This window comes from Peromyscus eremicus, chromosome 15 (genome assembly GCF_949786415.1).
Source record: "Peromyscus eremicus chromosome 15, PerEre_H2_v1, whole genome shotgun sequence".
In the NCBI taxonomy this organism is placed as follows: domain Eukaryota; kingdom Metazoa; phylum Chordata; class Mammalia; order Rodentia; family Cricetidae; genus Peromyscus; species Peromyscus eremicus.
Window position 1 is genome coordinate 78,288,856 of NC_081431.1, and position 27,773 is coordinate 78,316,628.

Sequence of the window (27,773 nt, forward strand, 5' to 3'; positions counted from 1 at the left end):
AATAAAGGCCCATTACCATCACTCCTGGTTCAGAGAATAGAACTCTGCTCTGGGTGGAGACTGGACATTCCAGTTTGGTTGTGCAATTCATTTGTCCAACAGACAATCCCAAGAAAGCAGGCTTGCCTTAAGTGATGCTAAAGAGATAGGTGGAATAATTAGCCTTTTAATGAGATATTATTTTCTTTCCCAGAATTCTAGTCCCAGCACAGCAGCCTACAGGGTCACAGTCATGTTTGTGATTCTGCCTGCCTTTCTCAACTAACTCAGAAACTCCCTTTACTTCTTTCCTGCCTCTCCCTTACTGAGCAGGCTCTCCCTTACTCTTCTGGAGCCCCCTCCCACCAGGTGGTGGCTCCTCTGCCTGTGCCTGACCTCCACGCCGGCTCAAACCACGTGGCTATTTTCCCCTTCTCTCCACTCTCCTCCACTGGAAAGCTGTTGAGATTTACAGCTTGCCTCCCCTGGAACGCTTTGCTTTTAGATTCTAATAAAATTGTCCGCAAGCTCCCATTTGAGTCATTTCTTAAATTATTTTACCAATGAAACTGAGAGCCCTAAGAGGAAGGAGACTTAGAGGGACAGAGATAAACAAGAGGAGCAAAAGCCTGCTCCCTGAGTTCGCAGCTTCTTGTCCTTAGGAGACCCTGCAGAAGAGAAATGGCAGGCAGGCACAGGGCAGCGGTGTGTAAACCAGACCAATGGGGAAAGGGGAGGACATGGGGCCTACAAATACCCAGTCTAGGGCTCCTTTAGCAGACACCCAGCCTTCCAGCTTTCTCATCTGGGAGAGAGAAAGCTGCCACTTTCCATTTCCCTGAGTCTTGGTCTTCCATCTTTCCCAGACATTCAATTCTTGATTCATGCCAGGAAACAAGCTTGGTGATCCCCCTAGATGACCACCAGGACCCCCATTACAATCTGGCGACCACAAAGAGACTCCCTAAAATACCAGAAACACTGGGAAGTCAGTGTCAGCATGATGGAGAGGTATCCAGTTTCCTCTGGTCTTCCCCACAGAAGCCGTCTCAGTTCCTATGCTCCTAAATGAGAAGAACCCAGAGGAGACACAGTAATTCAAGAAAATAGTCACCATTTAAATTTGGGAGACAAGGAGACAAAAGTCCACTCTTTAGAAAAGAACTGATCTCACTGAACAGCAGCAGCTCCATGCTAGCAATTATGGGGCTTCTGTTTCTCCTGTCTCTGTTACCCCCCACACACTCACATGTCTTCCCCTAAGGTGGGCACTTCCAGAAAAAAAGACCTGTTTATCTCAGAAGTCCATCTTACCAGAAATCAGTGTACTACAAGTAGATTACAAGATTCAGAAATATGTACGGGGACCGGGGAGATGGCTCTGTGAATAAGAGTGCTTGAAGGCCTGAGTTAAATGCACAGAACCCACACAGAAATCTGGGCATACAGTGAGCATGTGCCTCTAACATCAGCACTGTTGGGGCAGAGATGGGAGGAACCCTGGGGCTTGCTGGCCATCTGACCTAGCCAAAAAATAACCATTTTTAGGTTCAGTGAGAAAACCCCACATTGAAAGCAAAAGGCAGAGAATGACAGGACATGATGATCAACATCTTCCTCTAACCTCCACACTGGCAGACACTTGCATGCACAAACACACACACATACACACACACACAAGCTCACACACACATATACATGCACACATCCAAGCACACACACAAGCACGCACACACACATGTACATGCACGCACACACACAAGAATATGTAAAGGAGCTTTAAGTATCCTTAAAGTTGATAAGTTAGCACTGGGAAAAAAAGGGTAACAACATTCTGAGCTTGATCCCCTATCCAAGAAGTTTCTGATGCCAGTTTAAGATGACCCAGCTAGCCGGGCGGTGGTGGCGCATGCCTTTAATCCCAGCACTCGGGAGGCAGAGGCAGGTGGATCTTTGTGAGTTCGAGGCCAGCCTGGTCTACAGAGCAAGATCCAGGAAAAGGCGCAAAGCTACACAGAGAAACCCAGTCTCAAAAAACCAAAAAAAAAAAAAAAAAAAAAGATGACCCAGCTAGAGTGGACCACCACCTCTAATTCTTCATGTCCTATCTATTTGACTGCCACAAATTATCTCTAAATCCTTTTTATTTTTACAATGAGTAGGTCCAGCTAGAGAAGGTCCCACCATTACCTTTACGGCACAGCTGGAATGAACTGCCATCAGTGGGTGGTCTTCACCACTGTTGGAGGGGTGGGGAGACTGGTTGGTCTCTCCTGGAGCTAACGTTCTGCCACCAGGAGCAGAAATGGACTGCAATGGCTACTCAAAGCAAATGGGGAAAGAGAGGCCCAAGGGATGGAACAGTTGTGGAGGAGGCTAAGGTGCTCTTGCCCCTGCCGTTCTCCTCATCTCTGAAAACCCTGTGCCCTGTGGCACCACAGCAAGCCAGCAGGAGAAGGAGCTTGCTGCTCCACTCTCCCTTGAAACTGACTTCTGGTTCTCAGAGATCCTAGACCCAATAAAATCCAAAAGGTGACCAGAAAAATGGTGGCTGGGACGTGCATGGATTCACTCGATAGAAAATGGTGTCCCTCTTTAATCTGGTTTTGTGCTTTATCTTCCTTTTATGTACCTTTAAGCTATTTTATTTCATCTGCCTACTCTCTGTCCTTCGGCAAGTGTATTTATATTCTGCAATGAAAAGAAAGATTTCCTAGGCCAGCCTCTCATAGAAAGCTTTTCCACGGGGAAATGGACATGACCTGATCTCATCTCCTCGCTCCTCAGAAGGAAATGAATCCTCCTTTGAAGTCACCTCTGTGGGCCCAGTCTGGGTACCACTCATCCCCTGCTGAGAATCGATGCTGTGACAGACAGAGCTCTGTCATGATCACAATCACCTCTATCTTTCAATCCATGAGCTGTGCTGAAAGCCACACCACGCACATGTTCTTTCTCATCTTCAACTCTGTCAAGAGACTACAATTACTTCTGTGTCCTTCATATTTAAAAAGAAAAAAAAAATGAGGCCCAAAGAAAGATTGTCCCCCCAGAGAGAAAGAGGCTGAGCCACAATTCCAACCTCTAGGTCTAATGGACCCAAACTGATGTGGATTCCATTTCCATGTTGTCCCAGCCATCTTTTTTTTTCCTAATCATCAATAACTTTATAATAAATACTTCCTGACTTTTGCCTACTGTCTTATTAGCCACAGCACTCCTGAGAGTGGTGCCTAAGCCTGGGGCAATGCTTCTCACAGAGCATGGAGTCCTTCTGTATTGCACACTGTGAGGGCACTTTTATCTTATTTATTCTTTGAGAATTTCATGCGTGCATACAATGTATTTTGATCATATCCACCTCTTCACTCTCCAGTTCCAGTTTCTCCCAGACAACAACACCTCCCCCTCCCAACTGCATACCCTCTACTGTTCATAAGCACAGAAAATAGTCAGTGTTAGCATTTGTACATGGGTGTGGCCTGTCCATTGGAATACAAGCAACCCACAGGAGACCATATCCCTGAAGAAATCTAAGCTTCCCCAGCAGCCATCAACTGCCACTAACTCTCAACTATGGGTGGGGTCTTGTGAGTCCCACCCATCCATGCTGGAAGTTCATCTGGTCTGATCTTGTGCATGTCTAGTGAGACTATCACTATTGAGAATTCATGGGTGTGGCAGCCCCATCGTGTCTAGAAGACATTAATTTTCAGCAGTCCTCCTGGTCCTCTGGCTCTTAGAATCTTCTGATCCACCACTCTTCAGCTGTTTGCCCTCAGCTCTGTGGGGAGGGGTGTGACATGGACATCCATTCTGAGCTTAGCATTCACCAGTCACTTTGACCAGTTGATGGTTTCTGTATTAATCTCCACCCACTGGGAAAAGAAGCTTCTCTGGTGAGAGGTGAGCGAGTGGCAGCCACACTAACCTATGGCATAAGGATAGGTATTTGGAAGGAAGTTAGTTGGATACTATATCAGTTCATCAGAATACTAGTAACAGGTTAGCCCCTAAGGCAGTGGTTCTCAACCTGTGTGTCTTGACCCCATTGGGAGATCGAATGACACTCTCACAGAGGTTACACATCAAATATCCTGCATATCAGATTATTTACAGTAACAGTAGAAAAATTACAACTATGAAGTAGCAGCAAAAATAATTTTATGATTGGAGGGTCACCACAACATGAGTAATTGTATTAAAGTGTTACAGCATGGGGAAGGTTGAGGACCACTATTCTAAGGTCTATGACCTCTCCAGTAGTGGGAAGTGAGTGTGTTTTAGTGTGTTAGCTCTCTCCTTCCCAGAGTTCAGGCTCTCTAAATGCAGCAACTTAAAGATTCCCTTCCTGTCTCCTTGACAGGCAGCATGAGCTCCATGGTCCAGTTACACTTCCTTGGCTGAGAAGCAGCCTAGATGTGTGTAAGGCAAATTGCTGAACGGTCTTACTAACAAAAAATCTGAAGCCAGATATTGAGGTGAGAGATCAGAGATCAGAGGAACAGGACAAGCCACAGCCAACCTCACCTCACCAACTCCTCAGCCTCTAGAGAGAGCTACTTCCTGTACAGCTACATCTATATGCCTTTCTGTCCCTGCCCTCTTACTTCCCCTTTCCACCCAGCTCTATCACTTTCTGTCTGTCTGTACAGACATCCAGACCTCCATGGTTAACTAGTGTTCGAATTTAAAGGCATGTGCCACTACACTTGGCTCTGTTCCCAGTGTGTCCTTGAACTCACAGAGATCCGGATGAATCTCTGCCTCCCAAATGCTAGGTTTAAGGGTGTATACTACCACTGCCAGACCTCTATGTTTAATATAGTGAGTGGCTTTTTCCTCTGATCCCTAGATAAGCTTTTTGGGGGGTACACAAATAAACTATCACCACAGATGAGCCTTCTAACATGGCATGGGAAGTGTATTTACCACTCATGCCTCATGCAACAGCCCATTTCCTCCAAGAACTGCTAGAGAAACCACCATGTGTTCCTCCCTTACTGGAGACAATTCCTTCAGTGCTTTGCCAACTCCCCTTGCCTGGCCTTGGACTTGTGATTTCATCACCTGCTTAAAAACATAAGTCATATCTCCCTTTTTGTTCACTCTGTGTTTTCTTTCACTACCCTTGGAAGAATGCCTTCTCCTTGGACTCATGAAAGAGGAGCAAAGGAGTTAAAAAATACCCAGCTTCATACTAAAGGACAAAGGTTTGGTGGGGCTAATCACACTCTTTATAATAATCAAATATCAGCATCTCAAAGATTTATACCACATCTCATTGTCCTGGGTCCCTAACAGTGTAACACAATGAACAGACAAAGGCATACCTTTCTAGATTGGAGGAAAGGCCTGGCAGGCCACAGTTTTAGTACATCTATGTGCATGATTGCACTGTGCCTGTTAAGATGTGTTCTGTGAGGCATGTGCAGAGGGATATATGAGGACATATAGTTACTCGAATTTCTGGAGAGGCAGCCTTCCTTCTCACATGACCTGCCAACACCCAAGCCTCTCAATATAATAAGAAGTTTGATAGTAAAGTCTCCACCCAGCTTAGTGACGTTCTACTGACATTATATTGACTGTGTATGGTGGGGAGTTGGGGGTGTGTGCAGCCTGCTCATGCCATGATGTGCACGTGGGAGTTAGAAAACAATCTGTAGGCTTGTCAGGGTCAGTTCTCTCCTTCCACCAAGTGGGTCCCAAAGATCAAACTCTGATCCTTGGGCTTGGCAACAAGCACCTTTACCTGCTAAGCCATCGCAACAACCCTTTTTATCCAGACGATGGTGATAATTATTTTCTTAAACAACTTTTAGCAAATATGCTAAATGGTGTGCAAGTATCTGTGTACTACTGTGTTGTGTGTGGGAAGTGTCTCAGGAATTCAGAGGTCACCTAAATGAAGAAAAACAAGCCTACATTGTTACCTGTTAAAAAGGAAAAAAAAAATACCACAGCTCCTCTGGCCCCTCATCAGGATGGAAAATAATACCAGCTGGGCTTCCCACCCATGCATTAAAAATTAGAATTAAAATGCGGTACCTTGGGGGCATTTTTCTCTTTTACAGCCATTTCAGAGCTGATGAAAGCCTGGATCTCCAAGAAGAGAGATCCTGATTTGCACTCCACAGAGGTCCTTCACCTGCTTTTTTTCTGTTTTGAGATTCAGGAGCATGACTATGATGGGGAGAATTTGGTGGCATTCATCTGAGTAGCCTCACCCTAGGACATTCCACACTTGGCTTGTGTCTCCCCGGAAAGAAAACAGTGAAGAAACCAGCTCAAGAGGTCTTCTTTGGGTCAAGAGGACTAGGATCTCCTGCAGTGCCCCCACACCCAGCCTGACCCCAGGAGGGAGGTATTCTGAATGACAGCATCAATAACATGGAAGCACGTGAACATGGAAGGTGCCACCATGATGGAGCCATGCTTAGGACCTGCACTCTGCCAACCCTTGTCACACAACCAAACCTCACCCTCTCCTCACACACCCAATCCTCACACTCTCCTCACACACCCAATCCTCACCCTCTCCTCACACATCCCATCCTCACACTCTCCTCTCACACTCGATCCTCGCCCTCTCACACACGCGAGCCTCACCCTCTTCTGGTCATGGAACCATTGGGATCACACTGAACAATGAATGATTGCAAGCTTAAGACACCGAATGCCAGGCTGTGGAGATGGTTCCACTGGTAAGGGGCTTTCCATGCAAGCATACGGGCCTGGGTGCAAGCATAAAGGCCTGGGTTTAATGCCTCAGAACCCACATGATAAGAACCAGGTACTGTGTCATGATCTTGAAATCCCAGGGCCAGGGTGGCAGAGGCAGCCAGATCTCTTGGGTTGAGTGAACTGTTCCAGGCCAGTGAGAGATCTTGTTTCAAAGATCCAGGTGTGTGTGAGGGACAACAGCTGAGGTTATCCTCAGGCCAACACACACACACACACACACACACACACACACACACACACACACACACACAAACACACACACACACCCGAGGGTTGATTAGTTCATGACATGGTGAAAAGTTGCTAATGCAGGTTCAAGGGCACTAAGACACATTTTGGGGGAGTATGGAGCTTACTAGAAGAGTTTTTAGTCCCTTGAGCAGACAGACAGACAGACAGACAAACTGCATAGCAGAGGGTGAGGAGAGTTCAAGCCCCAGCACCAGAAACAGACTCTCAGAAGGGGCTCTGACGAGAACCAGGGCCTGTGTAGCAGAGGTCAGGGTTTCTTCTTATACCTTTCTGGGGATGGTTTGGTTTCCTAGCACAAGCCCAGCCAGGCCCTCAGATTCCCGGGTAAGAGGCAGAGGAGTGGAAGCTGGAGCGTGGCCGCTAATACCCACTTTGACATAAACTCACCTCTAGGCTGCGGGCTCCTGGCACCTAGAAGTCTGCTGCAGCCACAGTCAGTGCCTGAAGCCTGTGAGGGGTGACTGGCTGCCACAGAGAATTGTTCATGAGCAACAGCTGGAACCTAGTGTTACATTCTGACTAGTGGAGTGTCCATGAATGGGACAGTGCCCTTCTAAAAGAAGCTACACACCCACCACACAACGATAAGATTCCATGCAGAACCAGGATGTGAGCCTTCACCAGACATGGAATCTTCTAGATGTCTGACATGGACTTTCCACACTCCAGAACTGTAACAAATAAAACAGGAAGAGCAGCCACACAGCGCTTTCTCCTTGCATGTCTGAGCTTCCTTGAGACTGCTCTGTTCCCTAAGCACCCACTCTATCTGAAAAGCAGATGGCCCATCCTGGGGTATCAGTCCCAGAGGGGGAAAACCTGATTGCTCATGACCTCTCTATGACCCCTGGGATAGCAGCCTTGGCTGAGAAGCATTATCTATGCAGAGCCCTTATCTGGACCACTCCTCTTGATAACCCCAGCCTCTCTTGCTCCCACAAGCTGTGGTGGACAGTTACTCCTCTCTTACCTAGTACCTCCTTTTCTGGCCTCCAAGCCCAAGTGCTCCAAGCCCTATGTGCCCAACTCCCCTTTGCAAAATATCTAACTTTGGCTCCTCCGTCAAGATGCTGTAGACTCTGGAGAAGTCCTGCTGTGATTGCTCGTGTCCAGTGTGCTATTTTGAGCAAAGCTTTAGCTGCTGTTCCATCCATCAGCAAATATTTCACAGGCCCTTGGAGCTAAGGCCACACGACCCTGCTGCCCAGCCCTTACTTCGGCCCCATTAAGCTGCCAGCCTCAGGCTTCGCCTAGAGAGGCCCACGAGCTGTTTCTCCAGCTTCTAACTTCTTGTGGCAGCTCAGGAGCCTTCGATCAGCTCACCTTGGCACACCAGTGGAAAGGGCTGAGATATGGTGAGAACAGTCAGGACCGTAGGCAGGCCAGCAACCAAATGTGCTTAAAGGAAAACCGAGCTGAAGAAAAGCCAGCGATTGTCCTTGTTGGAGATTTAGCAGCTACAGGAGATCACAGCGCCTTCACCTACCCTCCACCACAACCTTCAGTCAACTGGGTTTCCTTTCCATTTGGGGATTTGAGTTAGTTTTCTCATTGCTTTAACACACTGTCTGAAAAGAGCAAGCTAAGGAAGGAAGGGTTTACTTAGCTCATGGTTTAAAAATACAGCTCATTGTTCAGGGAGCTCACAGCAGCTGGAGGGTGAGGCAGCTGGTCACATGACATCCACAGTCAGGAAGCAGAGAGCTATGGATGCCGGAGCTCAGCTCACTTCCTCCTTGTTATTCATTCTGTGGAACAGTGTCACGCATGATAGGGTGGGTCTTCCCATCTCGATTAACCAAGTGTAGAAAATTCTTCACAGTCACTCTCAGAACCTTATTCCCTGGGTGATTCTAGAGCCTGTCAAGTTGACAACTGATATTTCCAAGCACAGGGGCTGTTGATATCCATTCCCCATGCAGCTTTAGGAACCACTGAGGTTCTGCTCTCGGGAAACTTCCTGCTCCTAAGGCTACCAGAGGAAGTGATGGCCAACGCCACTGAGAGTAGACTTTCCAGGCCCCTGATTTACAGACAAAGTTATAGTTTGGGTCTGAAATCCCTGAAAATTTTCTGTTTGGGATCCACACCCATCCACTCCCAGTGCACCAGTGCCTGAGAATATTTGAATAGAGAGTCCTTAGAGAAATAGGAAAGTCAAAAAGAGATCCAATGCTAGACATGATTGTGGTGATATTTCATTTGTGCTGAAATGTGATATTTTATTTGTATGTTAATAAATAAACTTGCCTGGAGATCAGAGGTCATAGCGAGCCATAAACAGAAGTCAGGCAGTGGTGGCACATACCCTTAATCCAATCGAACGCATGCAGAGTCTCTGTGTGGTCAAGGACACAGCCAAGCATGGTGACACATGCTTTTAATCCCAATACCAACCATTGAGACCTGGAGGTCTGTATAGACAGGCAGTGATGAGGAAGTGATGTGGCTGTACTTAGAGCTAATGAGAAAGCAGAACAGGAAGGCTATAAAGGGACAGGTTAGACAGGAAGAGGTTCTCTTGGGAAGCTATAGCGAGGTAGTAAGCTAAGGTTAGTTGGTGGCTATTGCTTTGATCTCTATGGCTTATACCTCTGTATTTGGCTCTGTGTTTCTTATTTAATAAGACTGTTCAGAAATTCATCTACACAGGATGACTGATGTCCTCACAAGGGAAGGAGACAAAGACACAGACACACATAGGAGATTGTCTGAAGACCTGGAGAAACGACATCATCTAAGCCAAGCAGAGAAGCCTCAGGACAAACAGGCTCCTGATCCCAGAATTGCAACCTTCAGAATTGTGAGAATAGAAATTTCTGCTCTTTAAGCCAACCAGCCTGTGCTTCCTTATTAGGGCAGCACAAGAAGACTAGTATAGAAACCAAATGTTCCAAATCACAGTCCAGGGCCCTCCAGAAGAGGATCCGGATAAAGTTAAGGAAAGACAAAAGGCTTGATTTGTATGCTTAATGTGAGGTCACATGTGGGAATCCTACAGACACTCACGCATTGAATTGTGTGACATGAGACACATGACAAGTGTGTTTGCTGTCCTGCTGTCAACAAATGGAGAAGGGTGGCTGAATCTCTCCAGTGGAAAGATACACCCAAAGACAGTAGCTCAACCTGGGTTTAGGGGTATTTGCTTTCTGCTTGCTTCTGACTGGCCTCTGGCTGGACCCAAAGCTCCACAATCTATATAACCTAAGCCGTTCCTCCTCATGAGGTCTGGACAAGACATTGACTTCTTTGAACATACTGTTTTTCTACAAAAACTAGGGAGATGGCTCAGGTAGTTACATGCTTACTGTGTAAGCCTGAGGATCTGAGTTCCATCTCTAGCACCCACATAAAAATCCAGCCATGATGGTGTGCATTTGTACTCCAAGGACTGGGAGGTAGAGATGGCTGGATCCCTGGGACTCAACGACCAACCAGCTTAGCCTAATTGGTGAGCTCCAGGCTAATGAGAGACCCTGTTTCACAAAAGCAAGATGGATATGGTTTCCACATACACATACACACCATGCATGCATGTGAACCCACATATGTGTACACACACACACACACACACACACACACACACACACACATAGAGGATAAAATCTGTCTCATAAGTAGTTGTTTGAATTCTGTCTGGAGGGATAGTACAAGCTGTGGGACCCAGTACCAGTAGAAGACAGTATTCATACCCTAATCTGTGTCATTCAATGTAAGAGTACGCCAAATTCTTTCTCCTTAGGTCTCTTTATGTCCACAAGTATGGACAGTCATCCTCACAAACAATTGCCATACTTTAGGTCCCTTTAGAAGAACACCCTCAGAAAACCATTTAAATGCAAGGGATTGTCTGGGATGCAGCCCCAGAGTACCTCAGCAGTGACCTGGGGACATCTACGTGGAAGGCACCCTCTAAGGTTTATTACCATATGAGATACCTCTGTGTATAGCTTGACCATGCAGAGGGACCCTAAGAAGCCGTGTACATACAACACATACTGTGGGAAGTTGAAGCCTTTCGTGGGTCAGCTCTCTAAGCCAGACAAACACCTGACAAGAGACTGGAATTTACAGTAGGTAGAATTGTTGGAAATCAAACCAAAGCACACTATAATAATAAGATCCCAGTAGATATGGGCATCTATCCTTAGAATCCTCTTTGGCAGTGTTCACTCAGACAGGATGTGAGTTGTTCTGAAACCTAAGGAATTGTTCCTTTTCTCACAAGCCAAACACCAGCTCAGCCCACATATCCATAGACCCATGTATGATTCTGTTTTTGCTGCCCTGTGTAAACTTCCTATTCTACCATTTCTTTGTGCATACGTGTGCACATGTATGCACATCTATCATTGGCCTGGAGCTAGACAAGTAAGCTAGACTGTCTGGCCAGCAAGCTCCAGGGATCCACCTGTCTCCACTTCCCCAGGACTTGGATTACAAGTGCATGCCACCGTGTGTAGAATTTTTTACAGGGTTCTAGGAATGGTTTAGGTCCCCATGCTTGCAAGTTCTTTATCACCTGGTATCCCAGCCCCTTTCTTCCATGTGTGTCCAGTTTCCTTGTATGCCATTGAAAACTGAAGCCCTTCCTCTTGGGGGTCACCATCTTGGGCTGACATTGGAATATTCTTTGGAGACCCACTCTGGCAGATCCCTACCTATCATACCCACATTTGTGTACCTTTTATCATAGGGTATGAGAAGTATATGCATAGTAATAAGTAATTAATAAACCTCAGTGGTTTAACAAGCAAAAGCCTATTTCATGCTGGTCCTCTGTGAGTCTGGGCAACCTCCAGGGACTCCAGTGATCCAGCATGCTTTATCTGATGTTTCATCAGCACAAGAGTCCTCCAGGTTCACTGTAAGGGAGACTATGAGAATCACATATTGTGCCCAACTTCATTTCTTTTCCTAAAAGTGATCACAATCTAACTGCAATATGTGAAGAAGTATGATGTCCCTCTGCCCAAAAGGAAGAAAGACTAGGTGGTGTATAGCAGCATTCTAGACAGTCCATCCCCCACTTCACCATGGTACACCAGTTTCCTCTGAATTTAAACTTTCCACTCCCAAAGGAGGCTCCTTAAAACTCAGGAAACAAACATCTCACAAGTCTCAGGAAGTTCCCCAAATTTACAAGATTCTTGACACCTTCCTCCTCAAGACTGTAAAAGCAGTAATGACTGAAGTAGGCTCTCCTCTACTCTAGTTCTACCTGTTGGGCTACATGCAAAACATGCAGGGAACACCAAGAATTTATCTTTTGTGAGTCATCATCCAGACTGGGGTGGACTTTCCAGTGATGCAGCTACCTTTATGTCACTGAGACTCCTGTAAGTAACACCAGTAAACTCATCATGTCACCAAACTGAGCTTTAGGAGACTTAGTATCAAATTGTTTGTTCTATCCTTGGTGCCCAATCTGGGGCGAGTAGATATTTGTTCATGTCTCCCCAGAAAAAGTCACTAAGACTCCCAAGGAGAGAAAACAGATTTGTGAGAACCCACTGACGACAGAACCACAGTGCAGCAATAATGGCCCAGAAGACCTCACCCAGTAGCAAGAATATAAAGTTAGATTTCCTGCAATACTAGGTAAGTATACAAACCTTTGCTCTGCAGATTCTAAGCATTCAACAGAGCCATGTGTGATAGCAAATCCCTCTGTTTCAGAATTAAGCCTTTCACTTTAACGATGTGTAATCCACACCATACATGTTATTTATCTAACGCAACATTGGCACGCACACATGCCAAGATGTCAAGTGAACGTCCAAAGATGCCACAGGCTTGCTGGGAGAAGATGAGAGGGGGTTCCCAGAATATGTGACAAGTGACAGTCACAGGCAGGCTGACTCCAACTGGCAGACTTCTTGTTTGTGATGATGATAGAAGGGGCCTAAAAGCAGAAGGCGACTATGCTTGAGAGATGTCCAGGATGCCACTTAATAGCCAGGCAGGAGGCATCCATTGCCTAGCACCCACAGTGCCCAGATGGACATCAAAACAGCAACAAAAAGTCCCCTGAGAATTCAGTTCCAAAGTCCCAGAGGGAGGCTGACAATGGGTTTCTGGCATTATGGGAAAGCAGTGAAGCTAAGCACAACATAGGTTCAGTATTAACAAGATCAGCGTGGCCCTAACAACAGATAAATGCTAAGGAAACAAATGGACCTGTCAACTCACACTGGTTTGCCTCTGATGTTCTAGTCCCGATTCTTCTCTTGACTCGGAAATAAATTATTTTTATGAGTATAGATACTTGGGGTATCTTTTTTATCCCACTGACATTGAAATACACTCTTTGCCGGCTTCAGCATAGCCTTCATTTCTGAGCTCTTTCAAATGCCTCTCCACATGGAAACACCTGCCAAGCAGCTCTGGAAACCTGTCCCCAGCCCAGGAAACGACACACATCAAATAGAGGAACTGATCCAAGATGCATAGGGATGGTGACAGTGATCTTGCCCCCAAATGGAGAGTGGAGACAGCTGCATCACCCTGAGAGGTTCTCTGCCAGACAGGAGCTGGCCAGGCCACAACATTCCTTATCACCTCTACCCTTGGTAACCATTTCATCTAGGAACAGACATGCATAAACCAAGCCCATCAATCCATCCTTATGCTCACTGTCTCCCCCCCACCCCTGCCCATCTCAGGACAGCACCTGTCAATCAAACATTAGCATCCCAGCAGGGCAACATCTCCTCTGACATAGGGCCATTCTAAGAAAAAGAAAAATGCTAGCCTGCATTTATAGAAGGCACTTAGAATCAGGAACTTATATCAAGTAATAAAATTTTAATTAGCACTCTAACATGTAAGCCCCGAGCTTGACGTTAAGTAATATATTTGCCCAAAGTGATCATTCTTTCAGGATGAGAGAGTTACCCACTTGGTTAAAACAATGAGCTGACCCATCTAATGGATTCATTCAGCTAGAATAATGGTTTCTGAGACTTGGAAGGAACAAATTTTCTTAGTGTGGAATTCAGTGATTCATTTTCTTTTGCTTATCCCAACAGGTTATACTGAGGCTGAGTTCACAAGAAGCCTAGCGTCCCCTGATGCCCAGCCTAGCAGCAAGATGCCCCCAGCCAGGTGTGGAAGTGATGTCTGAAAGGAAGCCATTTTAGTAAATTTACACATTGCTATATCAAAATATCTGACCTGAGCAGCTGAAGGAAGAACTGGTTGATCCCAGCTGAGGTCCTTTACAGGAGGGGAGGCAAGGTGGCAGGAACAGGGGGCTGGCTGACTGGTCACTGCATTAGCGTTCAGGAATCAGAAAGAGGACACAAAGTGGGTCCCAGATACAAAACATCAAGGCTAACACCCTCCCACTCCCCACCCCCAACCCCCCAACCCCTCACCCTGTGACATGCTTTCTCCAGTCAGACTCTCTTCCTAAAGGCGCTACAACCTTCCTAAACAGCGCCACCAGCTGGAGACTAAATGTCCAAACACTTGAGCCCACTGAAGGCGTTTCACATTCAAGCCACAAGACATTGAGGTCCTGTTCAAGTCTTCTTTCGGAGGCCATGTTGTGAAAGTGTCATGGGTGCAGCTTCCCCGTCATTTCTAGGAGACACAGTCTCACAGCAGACTTCCTGGTCCTCTGGCTCTCACAGTCTCTACCCCTCCTCTTCTGCGATGTTCCCTACTGCAAGAATTGTGTTTGTGGGTATGTTGGCTGGGGCTGGGGACTCCTTGCTCACTTGTTCTCTACATTTTGACTAGTCACGGTTTTCTGTTCTGATCTCCATCTTTTGAAAAGAAGTTTCTTTGATGAGGGGTGAGAGCTACAATTATCTGTGGGTATAAAGATAAGACTTAAACACAGTTTTGAGTTTTGCTGGTTTAGTAAAGTGTGGTAGAACTTTCTCATCTAAGATCCATGTTCTCATTAGCCCCAGGAAATTGGGTAGGTTTCCAGTACCAGGCATGATTTTCCCCCTGTTGAGCAGACCTTGCATCCAATAAAAAACCCGTTAGTTACCAACAAGATACGAACATCACTACTGCACCTTTAGGGGTGTCTCACAATACTGGCCATTGCTATGGCCCATAGGTGTCACAGCCAGGAAAGACTGTTGGTTGCTTCTCTCCCCTAGCTGTTTTCACAGCACCATCTGGTACTATAAAAGCAAGTCCTCAGGAAGAAAATTTTCAGGGTGGATCCAGCTCAGTACTGTACCCCAAGTGCATGATGTCTTCAGCAACATGGACTTCCCGTCAACCTCTGGGAGGTAAACCAACCGGCAACAGCAACAGCCTGGGTTGATTTGAGAGTCTCTTGGACTCCCCTGACCAACAACTGGAAAGAGGGTGACTCAAGCCTGGCACTAGCAGTTTTGTTAGACCATGGCTCTTATGGGGAGCATCATTAGCACAAGTGGAATAGCTTCATTTAAACTATGTATGTATATGTATACAAATACACTTGTATGTATTGTATGTAATTTTAGGTACATAAAAAATAGATTCTTATAGCTTTTTCAAACATTTTTAGTGTTATTTTTTCCTTCTCCTTCTCTCTCCTTCCAAATTGATCCCAATTAAGCCATTTTTAAAAATTAAAAAAATAAAACGCTAGCCTCAGAGGCCCAATGTATGGGCTCTAGTCCTAGCCTCTTCAGTTTCTGTGAGAAGCTCTGTGAAACCACATCACCTTTGAAACTTTAATCTGCTGCTTACTTAACTGTCCCAGTGAAGTTGGTATGTTTGGCCAGGAAGGCATCCTCACTCCACTCCCACTCTGGGTCTATGTCTCTCTAGTATGAAGGTTCTACAAGACTGGCCATGGAGCCTGATTCTTGATGCTACTGCACTAAGGGACTCCTTACCACCTCTTCTAAAGAGACATTTCATATCTTTGTAGGCAGAAATCAAAAGGATGAAGATGGGAGACTGGGGAAGTGTTTCAGTCCATAAAACACTTACAAGACAAACTGGATTTGCCCCTAGAACTCAAGTAAAAAAAGCTTGGTGTAGTAACATGCACATGTAATCCCAGTGTTAGGGAAGAAGAGACTGAAGGCCCCCCAGGACTTTTTGGCCACCCAGACTAGGTGTATCAATGAGCTCCAGGTTCAGTGAGAAACTCTGTCTCAAAATACAAGTTTGTAAGCAATTGAGAAGACATCTGTCATTGACTCCTGACCTAACCACACAACACCCACCACCCACCCCCGACACACACACACACACCAAGGAGAATACACTAGGGGAAAAGTACAGTAGGTACAGAGGGAGGCTAAGAACTACAAAACAGTGGGGAACTGAGCTGGCCGCACTGGCTGGTAAGATACAGAATCTTCTATGTGACCCTCTCCGCCCAGAATCAGTTCTTGCTATTAACTAGTGTGGTAGTTTGAATGGGAATGGCCCCCTGTAGGCTTGTATATTTGAATGCTTAGTCAGTAGCTGGTGGAATTTTTTCAGAAGGATTAGGAAGTGTTACTTTGTTGAAGAAGGTGTGTTAGTAAGGGAGATTTTGAGGTTTCAAAAGCCCACATCATTCTATAGTGGCAATTAAAGAGGCAACTCCACATAGTTTATCTGGTAATTAAAAGAGGTTTATTTCAGGGGTAACTTTCAACCAATAAGGGGTTGATTACAGGATCCAGGAGAGATGAGGTACAGTCCAGTGTAGTTCTCTGGGGAACTCTGACTTGGTCTGCAAATCCAACCTCCAGGACCATGAGGAGCTAAGAGAGCAAACACATATGCATCTTGGGTCTTAAGGGGTCTCCTCTTGGCCACACCCCAGGGGAAGGTCATAGGCATGTGTGGCAGTTACTTGCTGCCACACTAGAGGCAGTGTTTCAAGGTCAAGGATGGAAACAGCTACCTACTACACCATTCTGTAGTGATATTTTAATTGTGCTGAAATGTGATATTTTATTTGTACATTAATAAATAAAATTTGCCTGGAGATCAGAGGTCATTAGTAAGCCAGAAACAGAAGTCAGGTGGTGGTAGCCCATGCTCTTAATCCGATCACATGGCAGAATCTCTGTGTGGTCAAGGACACAGCCAAGCGTGGTGACACAAACCTCTAATCCCAATACCAACCATAGAGACCTGGAAGTCTGTATAGACAGGCAGTGATGAGAAAGTCATATGGTTGGGTTCAGAGCCAATGAGAAGGCATAACAGAAAGGCAATAAAAAGACAAGTAAGACAGGAAGAAATTTTCTCTCAGGGGAAGCAATGGCAGTGAGTGGTAAGCTAAAGATAGTCTTGGCTCTTCGCTAGTGCTCTGATCTCTTGGGCTTTTAACTCTGTATTTGGCTCTGTGTTTCTTATTTAATAAGACTGTTTAGAAATTTGTCTATACCATTCCCAGTTTTTTTCTCTCTGCCTCATGCTTATATATCAGATGTAAGCTCATGGCTATTGCCCCAGCACCATGCCCACCTGCCTGCTGCCACACTCACCTGCATGATGGTCATGGACTCTGATCCTATGCAACCATGAGCACAAATTAAATGTTTTATTTCATAAGTTGTCTTGGTCATGGTGTTTTGTCATGGCAATAGAAAAGTTACTAAGACAACTAGTTTACACACATCCACACCAGTGTACACTAGTGACAGAAACTGATAGAGACAGCTAACACAAGAGTAGAGAGGAGGCATGAGAAGGGCAAGCCAGGTATGAGGAAATCAAGAACATATTCACCCAAGATTGACCCTTGATGCTATGCTGCTGAAGGCAACCTTCATGATGATACAAGTCCAGGAAGTTCCATCCTCTACAGAGAAATACACACAGAGTATGCAAGGCCTGTGAGAAATCATCAGAAGCCAAATGTTAGTATAGCTTCCTGTTGCCTTCTTTCAAATGCTCCAGTGTAGGGGTGCATCCCCTGCCACAGAGGGAGTTTAGGTGTTGATGGAGTTTCTCAGTGATCTCTATGACCTTCATGGACAGCAGAGAAATGATCTGTTGGAGAAAAAAAAAGGTTATTCAGCACAACACAACTCATTAGCCTGTGTTAGTTCAAACTTGAGGAGTCTCAAGTTGTTTATTTCAGACTTATTTAAATGTAGCACAATCTGGTGAAAATTATTCTTGTGATAACTAACTCAGTCCCAAGTACACAACAGAGCATGCATAAATTTCTTTGAGGAACAAAGTAAGCTAAATGTGGATCAGAACGTGACTACATCTAAACTTGGTAAAGTACATGTGATATCTTCCATAAAGATGGGTTCTATAGATTGACTGAGAAAAACAAGTTCATGAGAAGGGTCTGGAGAAGGGTCCAGTGTGGGCAAAACTTCAGCCACATAGGCTATGCAAAAGTTATGAAGGTAGAAAACACATCCACTCCAGCCTTCTGGGAAGAAAACGAATTTTGCATTCCTTCCTTTGATGGAACAACACTGTGTACTTAACATTTCAGGTTCCCCTAATGCATGTCTGCAAACACAAAGATTTTCATGCCTCTACAGACTTTCCTATCTCTCTTAGGAATTTAAATGTTCTAATGTAGTGAGGTCCCATGTGCATAGAAAGCAGAAGTGAGTAGTCCTGGGCAAAATCGGGAATAAGAGGATGTAAAATCAGGAGTGGGTATGGAGAGACTGTCTCACCCACCTGCTCTCCTTGGATCCCAGGCTCAGAGCCCCTGTGTGCCCTTCAAGCCAGGTAAGACAGGATGGTTTTCTGTGCCTGTATAGTCCTCTGATGGCTATGTCCTTTCTAGCCCCACTCTACTTCCAAGAAACAGGCCCTGGTATATTCTTGGTGCCTGGTTCTCCCTTGATCAATCAGGAAATGCACATGACCCCCACCATATTGCTTCTTTCTGGCTAGATCAATTATTTCTCAATACCCTTCTTCCAGGCAAAACACAAAATAGCTCTGAGACAATGCTGTCTACAGATGCTCATCTCCTAGACCATGAGACACAAACATGTCTTTTGAGGGGAATAATCTGGAAACATGGTGACCTATCTCCTTCAGTGGGGTTGCAAATAGTGGCTGAAGGCCACACAAGCCAACTCTGCAGAAGCAAAGGAGTGGGTCATAGCACCCCTGATACCATGAACACAAAGCTCTTGCTGTGTCTTGTTATACAACCTTTCCCATCTCACGAGTTTGTTCAAACTGTGGGATAAATATAGCCCAAAATAGCTATGAATGCTGCCCAACACAAAATAATAAATTTACTTAAAGCATTGAGATTATTTTGTCTGATTTAATGTATCTTGGTCATATCTACCCAAACTGTCCTGGACCACTTCCCCTAGGAACCCTCAACACGTCCTTCTTTCCATTTCATGTCTCCTTTTTTTTAACCTACTGCATCTACTAATTGCTGCCTGATGAACTACTAACTGCTCTTATTGGCTTGATCTTGTGCAGATTGCCATAGCTGCAGTAAGTTCGTGAGCACAATTGTCTACATCCTGCCTAGAAGACAGCATTTCATAGCATTTCTCCTCATTCTCTGTTTCTTACAGTCTTTCTACATAAACTGTGGGATAACTCAGCCCTAACAAACCTGAGGGCCAGCAGGCCCAAACTGGTAATGAGAGCATTGGAATAAGATACTTCTTGAGAGCCAACCTGGGTCTGCCTAAGGGCCTTAGCAACAGCATCAGAGCCATGATCTGAGATCACCTGGACCAATGAGCGGCAGCAAATGCACGTTCATCAGACCTTCCCCCAGGGTAGGGTGGGGGGTATATAAGGCTTGCCTCTTCCTGAATAAACTGAGCTTGTTGTTTCAGCATCCTCCCAGAGTCTGTGTTGTTGACTCTGCACCCACTTGCCCCCTCCCCCAAGGGAACCTCACAATATCAAACAACAACACACAATTTTCTACAGTGTTCCATGGCCTCAGGGGATGGGTTGATGTAAATATCCCATTTAGGAGTTGACACTTTTTTTCAGGGCATACTTGAAAAGGGAACTAAGCAATACACTTTCTTGTCATACAGCAAATCCTTTAGAAGTCAGATCTGTCCATGGGGACACCTTCCAAGGTTTACTCTTTTGTATCCTTAATCCCTGGGACAAATTTTAAGAATGAGGTAGTCAAATATTTGCTGCCTATTTTTAATTTTTCGCATGGTAGGCCTGGTTAGATTTTTGTCAACTTCATACACAATAGGACCATCTAGGAAGAGGAAAACTCAGCTGGAAAAATGCTTCCACCATATTGGCCTGTAGAAAAACCTCTGAGGACATTTTCCTGATTAGTGATTGATGTGGGAAGGCCCAGCTTGCCATGAACAGTGTCGCCCCTTGGGCTGGTGGTACTGAGTTGTATAAGAAAGCAGGCTGAGTAAACTATGGAGAGAAACCCAGTAAGCATCATTCCTCCATGGATTCTGCTTAAGACCTGCCTCTAAGTTCCTGTCCTACTTAAGTTCCTGCCCCGAGGTCCCTCAGTGAAGGACCGTTATCTAGAAGAGTAAGTGAAATAAACCCTGTCCTCGCCAAACTGCTTCTGGTCATGGTGTTTCATCACAGCAATAGAAACTCAAACTAAGACAGACTGTGACCAGGAATGTCAGTCAAATAAACCCTCTCCTCCACAAGTTACTTTTGGCCATAGTCTTATTTGACCATGCAACAATAAGCAAAAAAGAAAAGTGGTCTTTTGTTGCCCTCAAGTCTTAAAAAGAAACTGGTGGGCTGATGAAATGGCTCAGTTAATAAGGTGCTTTCCACATGAGCATGAAGACTTGGCCTCCACATGCATACATAGCCTTTTGCACATAACACCAACACATTCACACACAAAAAAAAACTGTTTCATATGTAAATATTTATGTATTCTACAAATAGCGAAAGAATTTGTGGTCAATCATCAGTTCCATAAAACACATAAACACTGAGAATTTGTGACAACTTACTAGACATGCAAACTTAATGATTTATTATATAAATGTAATTTTTTTGAAAACCAGTTAGAAGAATGATATAACAATACCAGGGAAACAATTGGCTATTGCTTAATGTTGTAATAATCAACCTGGCAATTTGGCATTGTATTTCTTGGCAGTCAAAATGAGAAGGGATTGCTTATGAATTATTCAACTTACCTATTCTGTAACAGAATATTTTAACAGTTGTTTGAGGATAAAATAAAGCGAAGATTTAGTTCTGAGATTCAGAAAGATGCCCTCACAGATCTTCTTACACTGGACACTTACTGAAGAATAGAGACAACTATGAGAAAGTCCTTACAGTAAACACAACCTCGATCTCAGTGGAAGCCATTCCTAAGATGACACACAAGTAGAGATTGATGCTAAGGCTAGGTCCTGTGAATATTATCTTAGTATTTTCAGATATGTGAACAAGATAACTCAGAGCAACAGAAACTTAGTTCCCATGGTGCTGGGGGCTGAAAAGGCAAGATAAGGCACCAGAAGTTTTAGTGTCTGGTGAGGGCTGGGTAATGATTCAAAGATGGCCACTTCCTCCCCGGGTCCCCGTATAGTAGATAGAGCAAGGTAGCTCTGGGATCTCACATGCACAAGGACTCTGTTGCTTGACTACTCTCTTACCAAAGTCTCCACCTTATAAAACCATCACCTTGAGGACTAGCTATCAACAAATGAATTCTCTCTCTCTCTCTCTCTCTCTCTCTCTCTCTCTCTCTCTCTCGTGTGTGTATGTGTGTGTGTGTGTGTGTGTGTGTGTGTGTGTGTGTGTGTATGTTCGTGTTCGTTCATGTTCGTGTGCATGCAGGTGCACATATGTATGTGTGTATAAGTAGAGGACAGATGACAACCTCAGCTGTTAACCCCCCCATGCTGTCCATCTTATGTTTCTGAGGTGGGGTCTCTCAATGCCTGGAGCTCATCAAGAAGACTAGGCTGGCTGGCCACCAAGCCTCAAAGATTCACCTGGCTCTGCTTCCCCAACTCTGGTATTATAAACATATGCTCCCACAGTGAGGGTTTTGTTTGTTTGTTTGTTTGTTAGCTTTACATGGGCTCTATGGGTAGAATTCAGGTTCTCATGCTTGTAATAAGACGAGTGCTCATCAATTAAGCTGTCTCCCCAGCCCCAACATATAAGTTTTGAAAAGGGAACAGCATTCAATCACTTGCATATATACACCAAACATGTAGGAGCAATGGAGGACCACGTGTTTTGGCCATGCTGAGCCCACCTCATCCTCTAATCATGCTACAACTTTCCTCAGCATGAGTGTCTGAGAAGGAACAGGCAGCAGTGTTTTAAAGACGGGATTATTCAAGACATGGCTTGCTGGGCAAGTCAGTAAGATCCAGGATTCCTCATCTACAGAGAGAATGGCAAGTGGTTTGCAAGTGTTTGGTCCTGGCAACCCCCTCAAGAGGAGATGCTTGTGGCCAGCCTTGTTTTAGAAAGCAAAGAAGTAAATGTCAAATATGACAAAAAATGTTACCAGGTGCCAGCAGTAACAGCTGCCTGGAGGAGGTGATGGGGGCTGGAGCAGCTTTGGGCCAGCAGACTTCCCTGCCCAGTCTATTATGTATGGACAAGACTCAGTCCCAGGGGCTATGCTGATGTCCACTGACAGGTGTTTGGACCTAACCCTCAGCTCTCTTCCTCTCTGGCACATGTGCATGGTGTCCACCTGCTGGGGTGGCAAGCTGCCTGCCATGGCAGAGATGCTTCATCCACTTGGCCCTGCCAATTAAGGCCAGATGTAATAGGAAGAGGCAGAAGTGTGGCCCTTGCCATGCAAATGGATTACTCCAGTACCCCGAACCCAGCTGAGCCACCTGGCAATAATGAGCTGTGTATCCTAATGGCCTTGTCTCCTCCCCAACCTCAACCAAAGAAACAACCAGAAGAATGATGGTACTGCAAAGCCTTTCAGAGAAGTTGCTCCTTCCATGGAGGGTGGGGGATGAGAGACATGCAAAGGAAGTATAGGTGCCTTTACTGGTTGGAGAAAGCATGATGTGAAAAGGTGGTAGAGGACCAGGTCTCATATTTAACAGATGCCAGCAGATCTTGGTTGATGGGTTGACAAGTCCCTTGACAGCAGGATTCAGCTGGAGGTAACAATGGGGCCCTGAACATAATGGTGACTCACAGCAGTGTCTGAATACATGTTCTTGTGACCAGTGTGGTCAATGAGAAGGATTCTGAGATGTTTTCACCCACTTATTCCTTCATGTTCCTCTGCAGATGTCTGCTACACAGCAAGACCTTATAGACCCTTATTTTTATTAGGAAATAAAATATTTTATTGTGTATATGTGTAATCCCAGCTCTGGGAAGGAAGAGAAGTGGATTCCTGGGGTTCACCGGCCAGCTAACTTAGGCAACTTGGTAAGCATGGGCCCATGGGAGACCCTGTCTGAAAAACAAGGTAGACAGTACCTGGGAATGACACTCATGGCTGTCATGTGGCTTACACACATACACACAAATAAAACAAGTCTTTTAAAATGTCCTTAAAGGCTGATTTCTTCACTAGAGAAGACAGAGCATGAAAGTATGCATTGGTCCATCAGCTGAATATTTGCTAACTGAAGTAATGAGCCCAGTGCTTTGTTCCAGTGACCTGCTGACATTCCTGAATACGACCATCTAAGACAGTATGCTTCCCTAGTCCTCCAGGAAGATCCAGAGAGTCATGAAATAGGACAAGGAAGGAGGGAAGAAAGGAAGGAAAGAAGGAAAGATGGGATGGAGGGAGGGATGGAGGGACGGAGGGAGGATAAGAACAAGAAAAAGAGACAAATTCTTATACAAAGATAATCCCAGGGCCAGCAAGATGGCTCAGTGGGTACAGCACTTAACCCCAAGCCTGATCACCTGGGACCCACATGGTGGAAGGAGAGAACTGATACCCCATAGTTGTCCTCTGACCACATAAGTACCACCCTCCTCCCACCCACACAAATACATAGTAAAAAATTATTAAGAAACAGTAATCTCAACTTTTAAGTTGAGCAGAAACATGAACTTCATTTTTCATAATCCTCCATCAAATATAAACTTTATAATTAGGAAATAATACACAGTTCACTATTTGACTGAATGCCTCACTTGCCCATCTTCCCAACCTAACCTTAGACTATACTCATCAGAAACTAATATGTCTCACTTTTACATATTCATGCAGAAAGACTCAATACTTTAATTATAGATGTTTTAATAATGTGCCTTTATCCACCCCTTGCGGTGTCACCCTTTATTTAGACACAAACCATCCAAGAATTTTTTTAGATCCCCTACAGCAATTTCTCTTTTAAATACTTTCAGCGACAAAGTTACTTTAAAGTAATAAGTGAGCCAAGGAGACGTACCATGAAATTACATTCCTTCTCTGGAGCCTTTGTAATTAAATAAAAACATGTCACTTACAAGCTCATAATCTTAATGGGTAGATTTTCTGGAAGAGATCGCTGGCTTTATTAGTTAATGGTACTGACACCGTGTTCCTTAGACATCTCTACAGTGAAGAGCACTGGGGACTCTGCTGGAGTAGCGTGCGTTCTTTGTTAAAAGCACTGGCCTTGGAGCTGGGGAGATGGCTCCGCAGGGTAAAGCCCTTGCCACACAAGCATGAGGACCAGAATTCATATCCTCAGCACCCAAATAAATTCTGATTCCTGGAGCAAGTGTCCTAACTGAGTAGTTGAATGAGCAAGATGTGGCTTCAGAAATTGAGGAAGACACTCAACCAGTGTTAACCTCTGACCTCTACACGCACAGCCAAGCATACACTTTTACCCACAAGTATTCGTATATACATGTGAACGTGCATACATACATGCTTGCACTACACACACACACACACACACACAAACACACACACACACACACACACACACACACACACACACACACACACACACATACACAGAAAGATGCACTGATCATTCCACTTGAAGATGGGAGCTAGCATCATAGCAAAGACCCACGACCTTGGGAACCAGGTAAACTAGGATGGAACCTCAGCTGGCATTTCCTACCTGAATAACCTTGACTGTTTTACTGGATATCTCTGCACCTCGGTGATTTTTGTCGATCCACAGCTTTCATGGGGATTTTAAGTATTTTATTTGTAATGGGAGATTTTAAGTATTTTATTTGTAATTCTTTTTAGACATATATGTGTGCACACACGCATGAGCATAAACACACATTTGTGTCAGTGCCCTAAACAGGGCAATGGATCCTCTAGAGCTGAAGTTGTAAGTGGTTGTGAGCCGCGGGACATGGGTGATGGAAAATGAACTCAGGTTCTCTGCCAGGGTGCCAACTGATCCCACTCTTTATGTTAGCATTTTTATATTATGATGATCAGCGACACTAAGGAAAGACGGAGCACTAACATCTCCCTTAAAGACAGCTCCTAACATGTTTACCTAGAGAAAATTACAGAGATTACTAGGGCCCCAGATCACAGGAATTCCAGTGAACGAATAGCTAAGCATGGCATTTTTGAAACCCCAGATCAAGCAGTTTTCCAGGATAATTAATAAATAAATAAATAAATAAATAAAAATTTAAAAAAATTTGCAGTCTAAGCCCCTTAGCAATAGAGAAAAGCCTCCATGACAAAAGCATTTAAAAACACATTGTAAAGTGCCAGAAAAGGAGGGTTAAGAAGCGGCCATCATTGTTGTGGGCCGAGATACGGTAACAAGGAGAGGGGAGACTGTTGGGGGTAGGCTGGGTGGGCACTGAGGGAGTCCTGGCAGTCTGCAGTGCTTACCTGGGGTTCTGGGTGCTGACACAGCCTCAGATGGAGTTAAAATGTCTTCTGAAAGCCTATGTGTTAAAGACCAATCCCTAGGTGAGCACTAACGGACAGCGGTAGGAACTTCAATAGATGGAGCCTGATTGGAGCTCCGTGGGTCATTGGGGGCCCTTGAAGAGGGTTGGGGTACCGCAGTGTTATAATTTAAGAATGGCAGACCCTGGTCTTGGCGGGTTGGAACCAAGGGGCCCCACAGCAGATGGGAGAGAGACACGCCATGCAGACAGCATTCACGTAGAGGATTTTATTGGGGGAAGGGGAGAAGGGACACAGAGTGCACTCTGGAGATCAAGGCTGAGGAGAGGAATGAGAGAGGAAGAGAAGAACAGATGGAAAGGGGGAAGAGAAGAGAGTACAGATGCAGCCTCGTGAGAACAGAGAGAGGAAGAGAGAAGGCGTGTGGGCCACCTTTTAAAGGGAGGTCAGCGCATGTGCACAGAGACCATGAAGCAATGAGCGCATGATGTTGTCAGGACCCTGAACAGGCCAAGTACTGCCTGAACACTGGCGAAAGCCTACTCGCAGGGTTGACGCATCTTGTCAGGTCCCAAGGGGCTGGCCAGGTAATGTCTAAATGCTAGCACTCAGTCCCTTCTTCTTTCTGATTAGCTTATTTGTTTAGATTTTTGAAACAAGTCCCATGTGGCCAAGGCTGGCCTCCTACTCACTATGTAGCTGAGGTGAGGATAACCTTGAACTTTTGATCCTCCTGCCTACACTTCCTGAACTTCCAGCTAGGATTACAGGAATGTGCCATGGTGATTGGTTAACTGGGTCCTGGGACTCAGGGTTTTATATACACTAGGATAACATTCTATCCACTGATCTGTAGATCCACCCCCACCCTCCACCCACAGACACATACCCAGACCCCTCTCCATTGTTTGCTTCCTGGTCATGACATGCATAGTTTTGCCATGCATTTCTACCTCAACACAGATCCGAAGCCATAGAACCAACTGACCATATACTAAGCTCCAAAGCTGAGAGTCAAAAAATGAACCTTTTCTCTTTATAAGTTGACTTATCTCATGTATTTGTTACAGTGACAGAAAGATGAGTAACACAGAACGTTTCCATCAAGTTTCAAGCCTTGGAACAGACACAAAATTAGTGTGAGACAGGAGGAGTCATACACACCACAAGAGGAGGACACCTGTAGAGGTTTGAATGGAAATGGCCCCCATAAGCTCATAGGGAGTATCACTATTAGATGATGTGGCCTTTCTGCAGTAGTTGCAGGCTTGTGGGAGGAAGTGTGTCTTGGTCTCTTTCTGCTGCCTCAGATCCAGATGTAGAACTCTCAGTTCCTTCACCACCATGTCTGCCTGCATGCCACCATGCTTCCTGCCATGATGAAAATGGACTAAACCTCTGAACTGTAAGCCAGCCCCAATTAAGTGTTTTCCTTTATAAGAGTTGCTGTGATTATGGTGTCTCTTCACAGCAATAGAAACCCTAACTAAGACAACAACCCAGAGTCAATTAGTGTGAGACAGGAGGAATCATACACACCACAAGAGGAAGATACCCTAGAGTCAAGCTCACTGATTCTGGAACATTCCACCCTCAGCAGATAGAACAAGAGAGACACAGGAAGAATTCCACACTGATCATGTTGAGCCCAGTGACTTATAGCAACATACTCCTCTTAATACATAGACTGGGGCAAAGGTCATCCCCACTAAATGGATTTCTGTTTGAAAGGAAATTGATGGTTTAGCCTACAATACATTGCAGAAGCAAGACCCATTGCATTTTAAAAGTTGAAGGGAGATAAAATCTGTCAAGTCCCCCTTTAGAATTTGCTCCATAAATTAAAAAAGAAAGAAATTAATCACAAGCCTCTACGGGCAAGACCCCACCACCACTCTGCACTTGTCTGTGCCTCCCTTTCCACAAACCTGGTATTTCTATTAAAAGTCTCTTTCATAAAAATCAATTTTCAGAGCAGATTGACAAGAGAGATGTTGGTGATAGATGGTGGTGACCTTTGTCTCAGAAGCCATTTCTGTTGACACCAATACCATCAGCAATCACTGGC